This window comes from Vanessa cardui, chromosome 14, assembly GCF_905220365.1.
Source record: "Vanessa cardui chromosome 14, ilVanCard2.1, whole genome shotgun sequence".
Lineage (NCBI taxonomy): Eukaryota > Metazoa > Arthropoda > Insecta > Lepidoptera > Nymphalidae > Vanessa > Vanessa cardui.
The window spans coordinates 12,501,060-12,515,215 of NC_061136.1; the positions used below are offsets into that span (position 1 = coordinate 12,501,060).

At 29.8% G+C, this 14,156-nt stretch overlaps 1 protein-coding gene across 1 annotated transcript in view; it reads right to left on the reverse strand.

The window, feature by feature from the left end:
* The window catches only part of LOC124535227 (neuropeptide CCHamide-2), a 33,504-nt gene extending 19,470 nt beyond the window's left edge, over window positions 1-14,034 (reverse strand). The window contains exon 1 of the mRNA XM_047111354.1: window positions 13,986-14,034. The gene's annotated coding sequence lies outside the window, so the exon portion shown is untranslated. The remainder of the gene's footprint in view (window positions 1-13,985) is intronic.
* Window positions 14,035-14,156: the final 122 nt, after the last annotated feature.

Sequence of the window (14,156 nt, forward strand, 5' to 3'; positions counted from 1 at the left end):
TGGAACAGCGTGGTGGAAAATGTTCCAAACCTTCTCCTCAAAGGGAGAGGAGGCCTTTAGCCCAGCAGTGGGAATTTACAGGCTGTTGTTGAGCATTAGGTGCCACATGTATGTTATGTATCCATCTGCCAATATTGAAATATTTTAATATAAATTAATTTTATGTTAGCTTATAAACGATAACTCAATGAACCGAACATACAGCGAGTAACGATTGTACCTTACGGATTTGCAATCGCTGAATGAATTCGGTTTATGATAATTTATAGTTAAACTACAGTCTCGGAATTTGTGCTTTATTATAAGGACCCGGAAGATTAATTTCGTACTTCATTTTCAATAAATATAACACTTGGCAAAGTCATGACCAATAATTATTATGAGGACTACAAAGGAAAACCGGCAAGATTCTGAGATCAATTGACGAAAGGATAAATATTACAATGTTTGCCGAATTCGAGATGCAAATAGAAGCCTCAGTGAGGATGCAATTATTATGAGAAGTCGGGAACTTGGTAATTTTGCAAATCTATGTAAATAAGTAATGAATATTTTAATGCCTGTCATCCACGCCTTTGTTAACCAGCCATCCGATTGAGATGAAACTTTGGTGATTTACTCAACATGCGCCAGAAAAGGCTCCACACAAAAATATACTTTGTTTGTATGATAACCCTATATATAGTAAAAGTTCTATCTAATTTATTCTAACCACGAATGGATATGCTATTTAATCATATACAAATAAATAATATTTTTAGAACCAGAAGTAGGAAGTAGGCTAACCTCTAAAACAATTATCTTTAATTTACAATAACAAACAATCTACAACAAAAGAAAAAGCCATCAATAATTACATTACACCGTAATAATTATAATCGACATCTCAATGTGTCAACTACGAATCTACCGCGTTTTTTTTAAAAGGAAATTATGTGACTTGACGCAGATGTTGCTTGTTTATTCCAAAAATATTATATTAAATATTGATAGATGTTCATATATCGTTGTAAGATAATTATTGTAACAAGACAAAAAAAAATGTTTTATTTATTTAAATATCCGAACTTTTAAATTAATTGTAATAGTGTCACGGTTATTACAAATTATTTACTTCTCTGACTAATTTTAAATAATAAAAAATAAATAATATTAAAACTAAAATTAGTTTCATCATTTTGTAAATGAAAAATATTTTTTAATATGGCTCTCATTACAGATGCATCAGTGAGTTAAATATTCTGCCAATGTATAAACCTATAAGTAAACAAAAAATATACGTGAAGATATGTTCTTTTTCAACGAAAAAGTCTACAATAATCTTTCTCTATCAGAGACTAATGCTTATATTTGCTGTTATACTTGTGTTCGGGTGCATCTGGGTACAATCCACTGATCCCATAATCTACCACCAAAAAACAATGCTTGGAAGTGCATTTCAGTGTAAAGGGAAGAGTTATCCAGCATTATTACATGCAATATCATATATAATAAAATAATATTTATTTAATTGTCAATGTAATATACCATAAACAATTCTACTTTAAATTAAAAAAAAAAACTAACAAACTGTAATGTTTATAATTTTATATACACATTTACTAACATAAATATATTATGTTTGTAATTAATGTGTATGTTTACAAATTGGAAACAATGTATATTTTTATATTAATCATAATAAAAACAATTGTTGCCTTTGTTTAACGAGCTTTGATTTAGAAGGTTTCGTAAATAACAAAACATGAATCAACGTGTAATTTCTTCACAAGTGATTTTTTTTATTCTATGAACTAATTAAAAAAAATACTTAATTTACTTTAATTATTACTGAAAGTTAACCACTTATAGACATCAAAGAGAAATATTTGAAAAAAAAGAGCGACCGTAATTTATTTATTTTACTTATAAAACTTCGAAAGTGTTATGGGCCTTTAAAGAAAATTATCAGCATTTTTTTTAAATTATTTTTTAATCTGTATCACTTTAGGCGAAAACGAAGGAAATTCAAATTTAGAAAACAAAAAAAATGAATTATTTTATTACATAAGTTACATTTTATATATGATTTAATCTAATTTTAATAAATTTTAACTTCTATTTGAAATCGTAGTAACTGCATGTCTGTTACGGTTTTTCTCAATAAATAAATCAACAATTCAAACCAATCCCTAGTTCGGCATTTAAATTGATTAATTTTAGTAATTGAATTTGTTTTTACTTATTTATTTGATATACCTCTTTACTTATTATAAAAATATTCAAAAATTGAATACAGCAATGTATATAAATATATATTTCTCAAATTACCATATAGCATATTACCATTTATGAATGAATTTAAATAAACTACTCAGATTAGCATAATATACTTCTTTCTCAATATCTATATCTAAATATTCTAGTACGCTTATCCGAGCAAACAATTCAAAATGGCTGCTTGCTGGAATTCCGAACCTAACTGAATTTTCCCGCCAAGCAATTTGATTATATTTCGTACACCACTCGATAGCATTCATGACGTCATAAAATAACTGAAATCTACGAAATTCTCGCTTGCATTGTACTTAATACGACCTTGGAAATATCTACTTTTGATGTTTCTGGTCATACGTTTCAGAAAGTAGAAACTTTACATCTAATGCAAAGTTTATTTGTAGAAATTATTTATTCAACAAAACAATGATATTTTTTTTTATTAATATTAATGTAATATTAATTTACCGAAAGAAAAATATAACATCGAAATCCATATACTTTAAGAAACAAATAATGATAGCGACGTTTGCTATATAACTATTACCGAAATACTAATATTATACAACATAATAATTAACGGTCCGTATAGTTAACCGACTAATTATCCTATACAAATATGATCCTTAGAAATATTTTGTTGCGGACTTGTTGAAACATAGGACACAAACATTATTTTTAACCGACTTCAAAAAAAGGAGGAGGTTCTCAATTCGTCGGGGCCTTTTTTTTTTTTTTTATACTACACTAGCGATCCGTCCTGACTTCGCACGGGTACAATGCTGGTACTAAATATACTACAGAATGTCTTTTTATACGTCCAGAGTTCTCATTAAACAATGCAAACAGCTAGGTGACATTTTAAATTCGTAATATCTTCGAAAATATTCATTAAAATTACATGCTGTAAAAGATCATATTGATCTATATTAAATGCACGATGTATTTATTTCATATATCAATATGGCTTTTTACGTAATTGCATAAGGATTAATGATGTATTTCGTGAAATCGCTTCGAAAATAAACCATTGTTTCTCGTAAAAAGAAAAGGATAAAAAATGTTTTTTCAGTTATCCCTAATAAATAAATATGCCATCGAGGACTTTTTTGAAGGCCCTTTTAAGCTGTACATTACTGTAGTACATTATTATAATCTATCTGGTATGGTTCAGCGAGCGTTTGCAAAGTAAACGCAAAAACATGTGCATGTGTTGTACATATAAACCTTCGCCTTAAATTAATCAATCTATTGAGAAAACCGCATCGAAATATACATATTGAAATAGAATGATTATTACAGATTTGATCAAAGTAATTAATGTTACTATAAATATACATAATATTGTTGTAAATATATTGTGGTGCAACAGTGAGTATTCCTACTTTGTTAAAAACATACCGAAGAGAGTCTGTATATCTGCATTTAAATCGCGATGGTAAGATTCACTATTTTTTTTTTATATACGACTATGGAAAGATTCAAATGAACATGGTTGTAAATGGCAATTAATCATTTTAATCGTAATTTGTGTCATACAGCATCTTTCTCATCTTCATTGAGTGAGTTAGTTGCTCAAAGATATGCCCACAATATAGCAATGCGCAAGAAACACTTAAGAAAGTCTTAGCGATGCTATATTCAGAATTCATAATTAAAAAAAATATATTAATTGAATTAATTGGAACTATACTCGATATCTCAATATTTCATCTGTACTGACATTTAAATCCGTCTTACCTATATAAATCCATTGTCAAACAATAGTTCATCACATACGAAATAAAAATGTCACTTAAAACACTCGAAGTGTTTTGAGTTTATCTCTTTACACACGAATAAAGAATTTCCTACGCTCTAGATATCGTAACACTTAAAATTTTTACTGATGTCTTCAAATGACATATAAATATATTATTAGGATCAATCACAAATAAATATTGAAACGAATACACAAACCAAAGATAACAAGCAAATAGATTGTGATTAAAAAATTCGATTACCGACAAAAACTTACATGTGATAATTATAAATACAATAAAACATGAATTACAAATGATTAAAAGTAAAGAGTAAAGTAACAGCCTGTAAATTTCCCACTGTTGGGATAAGGCCTCCTCTTTCATTAAGGAGAGGGTTAGGGACATATTCCACCACGCTTTTCCAATGCGGGTTGGTGTAATGCACATGTGGCAGAATTTCGATGAAATTAGACACATGCAGGTTTCAGCAGGATTCACTGCTCAGAAAATAATGGTGTTTTTGCAATTTCATGCAGACTTACTTCGCTGGTTTTTTTTTATCGTAACCAACTCGTATTTATATGTAAAAAATGTATGTAAAAATACGGATGAATATTATTAAAATTCAATTGATTTTAGATCATCAAGAAATTTTACATACAGGTTTTCAGAGGTACAAGAAAGCAAAGTACGTATGTATATAATATATAAATACACGAGGGCATAACCGCGGGTATCTACTAGTGCAAAGAGGGTTAGAAGTCATAAAGATAGTAAATCTTTGGTATTTAAATACTCTCTTTCCCTTTAATAACAATAAAAACGAAACAATATTTTAATAACTATAATCTGTTACACAAACATAGAGCCTGGGTGATAAAATATCAAAAGTTTTCATACGCAAAGTTTGTGTTCTTGATTGAAATAAATGTGATGGGCTTACATACAGCATAATGTAACTTATTTACTAACTTAAGTTAACTTTAATATACTATCGTATCAGTTTCTTCTTTCCTCAGTCCATTTGACAGTTTTATTAAAAAAAAATTGATTCTTCGTTAACTACGTAGGTCTATGTATGTTAAGACAATATATCAAGTTGTTAGTAAATTCTTCCATATTCTGAATGAATGTTATGTGTGTTAAATGTATAGCTACAAACAAAAGGCATTTTTGTTGAACGAATACTGAATGACGTGGTCAAGGATATGACGTCACCTTTCAGACGTAAAAGAGGTCGTCCATCTTGGGTTGCCACGGTGGATAAAAATTTAATTGTCAGTTGCGTTCGTGATAAATTTCATATTATCTTTTTTTTTGTATATACCTTAAACATAGTTTTTAAGTATCCGTCAATATTTATTTTAAATGTTTTAATGAATCGTTGATTATAATATATCAAATAACAATTCAAATGCGCTTATAAGATAAATTATATAAAGTATATTTAGCCCAGGCAACGAAGGTAAAATGAAAATAATAAATACGAATGTTTTGAAAATTGGTGGCAATGTTAATTCTTATCTATCTTATAACTTATTATTGAATGTATTAAAAGTCCTGAACAGTTGAAACGGAATTGCCGCCATCTTGAATTATTAAATCTCAATTATGATATTTATTGAAAAAATAATTATTACAAAAGTTGGAGAGCATATCATATATTAAGCCTATATATTTATAATAAAAACTGTAAATGTAATTAATATTGCGCCTGTATCGTTAACTTATACATTATTTATGTAAACAATTTATTCATTTTTTATTCATACAAGTTAACAAAGTTAAGAATTTCCTACGTGTCTTCCTCTTATCACAAAGGGGCCCTCAAATTTTCTATAAAGAATCTAACTTATCCGAAACTTTATACAAGTTACTCTGTTTTAGTCACATTTATTTCAAATGACACAGTGAATAGAATTGAGTGATTCTCGAACGAAGCTTGCGGGTTCGATCTCAATGGTATCAATAGTTCATCCCCTGTTAGCCTAGGTTGTAAACTTGCTTATATCGGATATATATTTTATTTGGCGTGTATTTCAAATTGTTAGTTCCTTGCCTGTTGGACTTACATTCCATATGATCGAGAACCGTCTTTTAAATATTGCTATGTACAAAAACAGTACTCTAAATATATATGTATGTTTATTAAATTAATATAAAGTAAAGTAAAGTAACAGCCTGTAAATTCACCACGCTGTTCCAATGCGAATTGATGGAATGCACATGTAGCAGAATTTCGATGAAATTAGACACATGCAGGTTTCCTCACGATGTTTTCCTTCACCGCCAAGCACGAGATGAATTATAAAAATAAATTAAGCACATATATGTATATAGCAGTGCTTGCCTAGGTTTGAACCCGAAATCATCGGTTAATATGCACGTGATCTAACCACTGAGCCATCATCATTAATATCTACTTATTCATAATTTAAAATGATATATTCTTATTATCAAATGAAATTAATTGCTTTTCGTAATTTTTTTTTTAATTACGCAACCGATTTTGATGTCTGTCTTTTTAAATAGACAGAGTTTCAAGAGAAAGATATTAAAGAAATATATTAAAGGTATTATATAAAACATAGACAATATAGTAAAGAAACACTGATAATTTTAGATGTTTCTAATGTGATGTAAAGTTCTGAAGTATATTTAGTATCAGTATTACTTCCGTGCAAAGCCGGGGCGATTCGCTAGTGATGACATACTTTGGTCTTATTTTAATTATATATTTTAATTTCCATATTTATCCCTCAGAGAAAAGACAAGTGTCAGAAGTCATTAGCACCGACATTGTAACATTTAAAACGAATCTCATGCTCAGGTCCGGAGGGACTCAACTACTGTCATTTAATGCAGTTACTCTCAACTACTTAAAAACTCGAATCAGTCATTTTAGTTTTAAATAATAACTGGTTTATTCTATAATGGCATACTTACTCGAGATATGTTTCATCACCAAATAACAATACGAGTATTGTTGTGTTCTGATCTGAACGATAAGTGAATACGTGGTACAATGGATATAACATCTTAAGTATCAAGATTGGTTATTTTTTGTTAAAGCGCCAATATCTATAGACTATGGGTATCTGGACCATGGTGAACTATTTTATAGTACGCCTACCATAAATAAATATGTCTTATATTTATTTATGGTAGGCGTATTATGGGGGTTATTATTAAAGGAAAAGTTAAAATAGGTGGTAGAGCTTTGTGCGAGCTCGTCTGGGTAGGTACCTGATGAGTGGGTACTCATCAGTTATTCTACCACCAACTAACAGTAGTCAATATTGTTGTTCCGGTTTGCAGTATGAGTAAGCCAGTGTAACTACAAACACAAGGCACTTAACATCTTAGTTTAAATAAAACTAGTTATACCGGATTTGAATCGCGTATATTAATTATTTTTGGCATCCCGACGTTTCGAGCACTTTACAGCGTTCGTGGTCACGGGTAAAGTGCTCGAAACGTCGGGATGCCAAAAATAATTAATATACGCGATTCAAATCCGGTATAACTAGTTTTAATTAAATGTGTAATAATCGCGAAAATTTAAGACAACACAACATCTTAGTTCCCAAGTTTGGTGGCGCATTGACGATGTAAGGAATAGTTAATATTTCTTACAGGGACATTGTCTATGGGTAATGGTGACTACCATAAAAAAAAAACTTCTTATTGAATCAAAACAAAATTAAAATACGATTTAAGTAATATATTATGTATATATTTTTACTTTCTATATGATTTTAATAAGTTAACATGAAAATGATAAAGAAATATTTTGTCAGCGATGTTAACGTCCTAGATTAAAACCTAACGCAGATAATGTTACTATTGTCAAGAGAGATAAAAAGATAAGTACGAACTTATAAAAAAGCTATTATACATCATTATAAATATACAGAATCAATAACATAAAATATATAAGTAGATACTAACAATGATTTCTAATTCTAAGTTTTTAGTACACACTACGATTTAATTTTTTTATGTTATGTGGTGAAATACATGCGGCAGAATTTTTATGATATTAGACACATGAATTATAAACACAAATTAAGCACATATTTTTCAGTGGTGCTTGTAAATTAAAGTAAGTAAAGTCTGTAAATTAGGCACTGCTGGGCTAAGGCCTCCTCTTCCATTATGGAGAGGGTTCATGTGAACATATTCCACCACGCTGTTCCAATGCGGGTTGGTGGAATGCACATGTGGCAGAATTTCGATAAAATTAGACATATGCAGGTTTCCTCACGATGTTTTCCTTCACCGCCGAGCACGAGATGAATTATAAACACAAAGTAAGCACATATGTATATATAGTGGTGCTTGCCTGGGTTTGAAACCGCGATTATCGGTTAAGATGCACGCGTTATAACCACTGGGCCATCTCCGCTCAGTGTTGGCTTATTGATGAAACAATGTCTTAATCCTATTTAATTATTCACAGACTTACTTCAAATCTATATAATCAAATCTATATAAACTTATCAATAAAATTAGTAAGATTTCGCAAAGATATAATAAACCGTTGCAACCTTTTCAGATTTGTGCGTTATAACGGATTTACGTTGTATTTACTAAATTAAAGAAACATTTTAATCGTCTTAACAGATCGGCTTAAAACTTGGTGCTTTCAAGTTATTTTTGAAAATCGAATTCAAACTTTAATAACTTTCTTTAATAATCTTTAAGGGTCACAACATGAACTAATAATCCATAAATACCTATAAATAATTATACCTCTTAACAGTTTATAATCTGTGTTAGTTTTTAAGCTATTGTACGGATGATAATTACTTTTTAGAGTTCCGGGGAAAATCTCCGTTCCCAAAATATAAAACGGGACCCTATTGATAAGATTCCGCCGTCCATCCGTCTGTCCGTCAGTCAATAGAGTAAATCTGATTATTTACATATAATTAGATGGTTGAAATTTTATGTAATAAAGAAAAACAGATCAAAATATTTAAGGGAGCCCATTTAGCAGTCGTTTTTATTGATAATGGTACGGAACCATTCGTGATCCAGTCTGATTCTCAATTGGCTTATTTTTGAAATATATTTTCTTAGTTAATTATTTAATTAATATTATCGTCATTATAATAAAACGAAGTCGCTTACCGCTGTCTCTCATTATGAATGCTTTAGATCTTTAAAATGACATAACGGATTGTGATGCGTTTTTTTAAAGAGATTGATTCGTGAGAAAGGTTTTTGTATACAAAAAAAACTGATAATTTTAGAAGTTTCTAATGTGATGCCGTAAATAAACACATCCTTTGTGGTAAATTTAGTATAACTATTTTACCCGTGTCAAAACGTGTCACTTGTTTTTCCTTTAATGTATGACTCTTGGTATGACCATGTAATTTTGGACTTTTTATAACTCTTTGGATTTTTTTTTATTTTTTATTTTATGGTGTAGGTTGGCGGACGAGCCGATATGGGCCTATTGGTAAGTCGTCACCATCACCTATAGACAATGAAGTTGTAATAAATATTAACTATTCCTTACATCGTCAATACGCCACCAACCTTGGGAACTAAGATGCTATGTCCTTTGTGCCTGTAGTTACACTGGCGTTGTGTTCCGGTTTAAAGGGTGACCTTTAAACCGGAACACAACAATACTGAGTGAGTACTGTTATTTGGCGGTAGAATAACGGACGAGTGGGTGGTACCTACCCAGATGGGCTTGCACAAAGCCCTACCACCAAGTAAATGTATTTATTTGATTTTGGAAATGGAAATGTATTTATTTGATTTTACTGAAAAATCATCCTATATACAACGTAACTGTTTTTTAGTTTGAATCAATTTTCACTATTTTAACTTGTAGTTTAAATTCCTTATCAGATTTGTTCATAATATTTTGACCCTTTTTTTCATTAAAAAAAAAACATAAAAGCGAATCTGAATAATATGTTTAACAAATATAAGCAATGATTGGGAAGTCACTCGCCCCATAGACATGGGGTCTCCTTAGGACTACAGGGCCTCTATGATGTATGTATCATGTATGTAATATTTGTATTAGTACTATTAATATAATAATGATAAAACAAAGTAAAAAGAGACAACAATATACTAATATTCCTCGCACTCTCCGAGTTACAGTTTCTCTTGCAAAACCTCGTATGAAATCCCACGGGTGCTTAAAAAGCTCTATTGCGTATATAATCTGAATATCAAAGGAATATTACTTATAGAAGCGTATATATTATTAAAATTGTAAATTATCATAATACAATACACGGCAAGTGAAGCGAATTGGTTGCGTATTTTTTTGAGGTAGCGTTTGTTATTATTGACCGCTGGTGTGTCATTGTCACAAAAACTATGACAAAAGTTTTTGGCCGGAAATAAATATAAAACAATACACATCGTTTTAACTGAATTCTAAAAAAGAAGGTTGATGATTCGTTTGTAGTTAACAGTGTTACCTCTGACGTTATGAACGGGTTTGATTATTTTTGTTTACGTTGATCTACTCCATGATAAATGCTATCCAAAATTTCAGGAATGAAAACGATTATTGTCTTATTTAATATTTTATAATATATACTTTTATTTGCATTTATATTAGATACGTAAATATAAAGCCTTTCATCAATTTGACAATCATTACAGTAGAATTATTGTTTTTTTTTTTTATCTAGTCATATATACATGCAAAAGTGTAGTAATCACTTCTTATTATCTGTAATAAGTACGGGTTAAAATAATAGTTATTATTTTAACCCGTACTAACCCGTATTATTATATCTGTAGTTCCGTTTGTCTCTTAGTGAAGTGGCAAATGACATTTTTTTTGTAATTTGGAACCAAGTAAATTGCTCAGAAAACAATCTCATTGACCATAGCGCCAACCTACTAATACTTAGTGAAAATCCCAAGTGTTCTTTTCTTGTGAAATATACTGTAGGTAATACTAAAATACTGAACAATATGTAATCATGTATGTATATGAACACTAAGATTTATATATTTTAAAACAATAGCTGAGGTGGCCCAGTGGTTAGAACGCGTGCATCTTAACCGATGATTGCGGGTTCAAATCCAGGCAAGCACCACTATATATAAGTGCTTAATTTGTGTTTATAATTCATCTCGTGCTCGGCGGTGAAGGAAAACATCGTGAGGAAACCTGCATGTGACTAATTTCATCGAAATTCTGCCTCATGTGCATTCTACCAACCCGCATTGGAACAGCGCGTTGGAATATGTTCCACACCCTCTCCTTAATGGAGGAGGAGGCCTTATCTCAGCAGTGGGAAATGTACAGGCTGTTACTTTACTTTACTTTAAAACAATAATCGCCCCGAGTTTTTATAACATATAAAACGTATCAGTCTTTTTTTTTTTGTTGGTAAAACGGTTATTTTAAACGTAATTTATAGAGTAGTTTATCATGTTCTTGACAAATAAATATAATTGATGAAAGCATAATTTTTCCTGACTTTCTACAAATGGTACTGCATTATATTATACGTTACGGTACAGTGCTGTATTATACGTTAAAATTTTAAATATATACGACAATTTCACGTTTACAGAATAAATATTAAAAAATTCAAATAAATCCAGCCGTTTTCGAATAATAGATGAACATACAAAACACCTGCCAAGTCGAACTCTCTTTCTTTAATTCAATTCCTATATTAATTCTTCTGAAGCTTTCTACACAATATTCCAAAACGTTTTTCTACACGAAAGGAATGAATGCTACAACAGTGTGTTGAATGTATTATGTATTTATGCTTCATTGGAATAAAGTGCCTTCATAGTGCTAGTGATAGGTACCACTTACCTGGATTGTACAAAGAATTATTTATTATCACACATACATATATTAAGAAAATATTATTATATATACGATGGTATACAATATTGTTTGGAGTTAGTATTCTTTGATTTTCATACAGGATATGTGAGTGAATTTGTGTATGATTGACGACAAAGAATAAGTACTCAGACTTTCTTCAGCTGATTTTTGACGGAAGTGTCTAAGCTCGGGGTAACGGAGGTCGATTTAAATATCTTTTCTGTTGTAAATTTACGATTAATAAGTCTTTTGTTCAATAGAAATATAGAAATGAATTTTTTACCAATGATTAAACCCGCCATTTTTATTTGTTGAGTCTTAAAACACATTTTGTTTTTAAATTAAAATGTATGTTTATGTCGCAAATGTGTGTTGTTACATTATACACGTTAATCCGTGCATCGAATTGAAATAGAACACAACAAAAATTGATAATAATAATAATAATCTACTTATAGTGTCAGTAACTTTATACTAAATGTTTTTCTATATTTCTATCCAAACTGTACCCTATCAGATCGTAAATTCTAGCGAGAATAATCAGCATGAAACTTAACCAATTGAATAACATAGATAGAATTTAAAAAAGATGTATATGTTTCGGCAAAAACACCAAACATTATATTATACTATGTTTCTAAATGATTGATTTAATATATGTATGTGTAACGAAATTCATCTCATTACCTTAATATTAGAACGATCACCGGATTCGTACGCGATTTAATTACTGTTCCTTACAGTGTTAACGTGAAAACATTCTCAAGAATTATTATCAACACGTATATTTTTAATTATATGATCGTTCCCCTTAAATATTTTCCCGTGATACGAAATATTATTGACGGAAAGAGATTATACAAGTTGGATTTGTTCCGTCGATTTGGTTTAAAAATACAAACTTTTCACAAATATTACATTTTTAATTTGTTTTTATAGTGTTCTTCTAGTTGTTTTTTTTTTATACAAATAAATTCACTTTCAAATAATTTTCACTGAAATCAAGATAACGATATATTATGTGAGTTTGGTTTAAGTCATAAACTATTATTTTTTGGGTGATTTACTTTTTCTCGGGTTGTTAATATCTTAGCTACCAAAGAACTCAAACTCAAAACTCAAACTCAAATTACTTTATTCAATATAGAAGTTTCAAAGAAACTACACAGATTTACAAAGAACACTTTCTTACTGATGGTCAATTGAAACAGTACCACCGGTTCGGAAAAGAAAATACCCTGACTTGAGTAGAACCGGCGAAAGAAACTCAGCAGAGTATTAACAACTCGAATACAATGCAATATTTTGTTCCGAGATGTTTAAAATGAATTCATACATTGATATTGAATATCAATTGTATATACTGATGGATTGGACTGGATGGATGCAATTATTGTCTCACTAAATATTTATTATTCAATAAAAGATTACATACAAAATTAAATATCATAGAAACAAAGTTATTTCGTCACATTTATTCGTTAATTTTCATCCTAGACGTATAACTGTTTTCAATTAATGATATACAGTAACTATTAATTATTTGTCGTTGATTCTTAATATTCCAGTAATAACGAAACGCTATAATTTGTCAAACGATTACCAAATATTATTTTAATTTTGGATACATTTTTTAAACGTAATTCACATAAATATGACACCACTTATCAAGTAAGAAACGTGAAATCAGAAAACCATACTCATCAAGTTTACTTAAGAAACTAAATTATATAGTTTTTCATATTGAAAAGTTATAAGAATGCGAAACTTTTTACTGTAAAACACTGCTTATGGAAAAATCAACTGTGACAAAACCGTCTTAAACATAATAGCTAAAGTAGCTTTTCAACATCTTTATGTTTTATTGATCAAAATTATAGAAGTGTTGTATCAAAATTATAGAAGTTGATTTTTAATCAATATTTGAACATTAGTTTCTTTAAATGTGTCCATTTAAAAACAAATATATATGATTTTGATATATCTAATGTATGTAATGATTAAATTTATTTCATTTTAATTTAGATATTAATAAGTTTTGTTTAAACTTTTTTTTAAGTAAAAATTTATTATTTATCATATGAAACACGGTTAATATTTTGAAGTCACGTTTATAATTATAAGAAAATATGTTTTAAAATACTTACGTCTTCTATTTCTGGAGTAGAAGTTCGGCTGTTACCACGATAGCGCGTGTTGAAGAGTGCGCCTGGGCGGGCAGAACGCGCGCTTTTAAGCTCCCGCGATAGAGCTAGCAATCTACTCGACACGACACGGAAAAAACAATTCCTTTGAACTATAACCTATAGTCTGTTTCA